Consider the following 3765-nt stretch of genomic DNA (forward strand, 5'->3'; position numbering starts at 1 on the left):
GCTTTGTGCTTCTATTAATGAAACTTATGATTAAGGCTTGATAGCTAGCAGATAGGTAGGTACTTTATTTACGTCGTACTAGAGCTGCACAATGAGCTATTGGCGACAGCCTGTCAAACATCCCTAAGGATGATCCGAAGATTTGCCATCGCAAGTTTGATCCTCTGCAAAGGGGATGGCTCCCATGCTTTGGTAACCCGACGATCTGGTAGCTAGCAGAAAAATACAGTAAATGGTCAGAGGGATTGGAGTTTGGGGGTAAGGTTCATTTCATCGGCAATCACTTCATCTACAGACCGTCGTTTCATAGACTAGGTCATTTTGTCGACAGATCATTTCCTAACATAAAATAAACTAAATAAAATATCCCTTATTTTTCCGTTTTTCACCCATTATTCGCTATTTCTCGAAGGAAATTTTTTTTTCTATATAGAACCTCTTAAATTATCGAAAAACACATTAAAAAAATACCTATTTCAGTTCAGATCAAGGTCCATAAAATTATACAAAATTGTTGTCAACGTTTAACTTCAAGAGCCACTTTATGGAGCATTCTCACTGCATATAATTTGCATGTGCAATCGAACTTAAATGCACATCATGTTCGAACGAGCAGTTCAATTAACGAAGCAATTACGTAAGCGCGAGCAGGGAATACAATTAACGATTTATTTCCGATCAACATCGAGAAAAATGGAGGCCCTAATTGCGAGTTTTTCGAGGGAAAGTAATTTTGACCAATCTTCTTTTGACGGTGATCGAAAGAACGCAAACCACATGCAGTGAAAATGCGTCATTAAAAAAAATACTCACTGAATGTGATTTACGATGGGTCCCAGCAGCTCACTGAAGTCAAGCATTACTGGCTGCGGTCAGTGTGCTGGTGGGAGCCCACTTGGATCAGTTTGTGTAGGGACCAACGGTGTGTGGTATTGATCCTCGTTAAACTGTTCTACCGTAAAGTGCTCGACTTCGCGCGCTGGTCGCCGAACTACCGAAGCTCCATCCCCTCGGCAGAGGATCAAAAATTGTGATGGCATGTCTTCGGATCATCTTTAAGGATGTTTCCCAGACCGTCGCCAATAGCCCATTGTGCAGCTCTAGTGCGTCGCAAATGAACTACAACAACAACTATCTCAACAGCTTTTTAAATCCTCTTTAAATGCCCTCATACAAAATGTTTAATCATATTTAGTTTCACGAAATTAGCTGTGTGGTCCTGTAATTTTACTTTATAATCTTAATTTTACAGCCGTCCTTTTTAGGATTGTAATGCAAAATAATTTTTATGCAATTTTTTCCAAATGTTACAATGGATGGTGATTTCAATAGAAATGTAAACAATAACAATCTCGAGCTCGGGACCTACTCTAGTTCCGGTTAAAAAGTTTGCAGCTTCTTACTACATGTTATTCTGATTGGCGATGTTTTCAAACGGATAATTTTGTTTTCAATAAAAGAAATAGATTAGATAATTTCTGAGCTCAAATCTGCCATCTTTCATAAGATATTACAATACCGGTCAAGGGTTAATTTTTATTTATTTATTCTATAATATTTTTTAGATATCTTTTTCCATATTTTTACGAGAATGAAGTTTTCAATATATAAAAATAATTATTTTTCTTTGGGAAAGAGCAAATATTGGCTTAAAAACGGATAAATTTCGGCTCCGAAAACCCGCATACTAATCACCCCGTATCTTCCTTTAATATTAACGTATAATTTTCAAACTCGGCAAGAGGGTGAAGTTTAATATACTAAACAATCGTAACAAAGAGAATTTTTATAGACATATCAGGGGGCCTACAATGGCCCATAATAGGTTCCATTAGGTACCCGCTTTAAAGTTCTTTAAGCTTGATATTCGCGGCAGCAGTGTGTGAGGCATAGCGTGGTTGAAAGCGCGACGGTCTAGTAGGCAAGGGGTCTGGAGATCGATGCTGGTCGCAGATTAATTTTTAAAACTGCGATACCGGTCAAGGGTTAATTTTTATTTATTTATTCTAGAATATTTTTTTGATATCTTTTTCAATAGTTTTACGTGAATGAAGTGTTCAATATATAAAAATTATTATTTTTCTTCGGGAAAGAGCGAACATTGGCTGAAAAACGGATAAATTTCGGCTCCGGAGACTCGCATACGAATCACCCCGTATCTTCCTTTAATATTAACGTATAATTTTCAAACTCGGCAAGAGGGTGGAGTTTAATATACTAAACAATCGTACCAAAGAGAATTTTTATAGACATATCAGGGGGCCTACAATGGCCCATAATATGTTCCATTAGGTACCCGCTTTAAAGTTCTTTAAGCTTGATATTCGCGGCAGCAGTGTGTGAGGCATAGCGTGGTTGAAAGCGCGACGGTCTAGTAAGCAAGGGGTCTGGAGATCGATACTGGCCGCAGATTAATTTTTAAAACTGCGATACCGGTCAAGGGTTAATTTTTATTTTTTTATTCTATAATATTTTTTTGATATGTTTTTCAATATTTTTACGTGAATGAAGTGTTCAATATATAAAAATTATTATTATTCTTTGGGAACGAGCGTATATTTGCTAAAAAACGGATAAATTTCGGCTCCGAAGACTCGCATACGAGTCACCGTGTATCTTCCTTTAATATTAACTTATAATTTTCAAACTCGGCAAAAGGGTGGAGTTTAATATACTAAACAATCGTACTAAAGAGAATTTTTATAGACATATCAGGGGGTATACAATGGCCCATAATAGGTTCCATTAGGTACCCGCTTGAAAGTTCTTTAAGCTTGATATTCGCGGCAGCAGTGTGTGAGGCATAGTGTGGTTCGAAGCGCGACGGGGTAGTAAGCAAAGGGTCTGGGGATCGATACTGGCAGAAAATTAATTTTTAAAACTGCGATACCGGTCAAGGGTAAATTTTTATTTATTCATTCTATATTATTTTTTTGATATCTTTTTCAATATTTTTACGTGAATGAAGTGTTCAATATATAAGAATTATTATTTTTCTTTGGGAAAAAGCAAATAATTGCTAATAAACGGGTAAATTTCGGCTCCGCAAACACACATACGAATCACCCCGTATCTTCTTTTAATATTAACTTATAATTTTCAAACTCGGCAAGAGATTGGAGTTTAATATACTAAACAATCGTACTAAAGAGAATTTTTATAGACATATCAGGGGGTATACAATGGCCCATAATAGGTTCCATTAGGTACCCGCTTTAAAGTTCTTTAAGCTTGATATTCGCGGCAGCAGTGTGTGAGGCATAGTGTGGTTGGAAGCGCGACGGGGTAGTAAGCAAAGGGTCAGGGGATCGATACTGGCTGAAAATTAATTTTTAAAACTGCGATACCGGTCAAGGGTTAATTTTATTTATTTATTTTATATTATTTTTTTGATATCTTTTTCAATATTTTTACGTGAATGAAGTGTTCAATATATAAGAATTATTATTTTTCTTTGGGAAAAAGCAAATAATTGCTAATAAACGGGTAAATTTCGGCTCCGCAAACACACATACGAATCACCCCGTATCTTCTTTTAATATTAACTTATAATTTTCAAACTCGGCAAGAGATTGGAGTTTAATATACTGAACAATCGTACTAAAGAGAATTTTTATAGACATATCAGGGGGTATACAATGGCCCATAATAGGTTCCATTAGGTACCCGCTTTAAAGTTCTTTAAGCTTGATATTCGCGGCAGCAGTGTGTGAGGCATAGCGTGGTTGGAGGCATGTCGGGCTAGTAAGCAAAGGGTCTGGGGAT

Source organism: Parasteatoda tepidariorum, chromosome 1 (genome assembly GCF_982258835.1).
Source record: "Parasteatoda tepidariorum strain Cologne lab strain chromosome 1, Ptep-v5.0, whole genome shotgun sequence".
NCBI classification, from domain to species: Eukaryota; Metazoa; Arthropoda; class Arachnida; order Araneae; family Theridiidae; genus Parasteatoda; species Parasteatoda tepidariorum.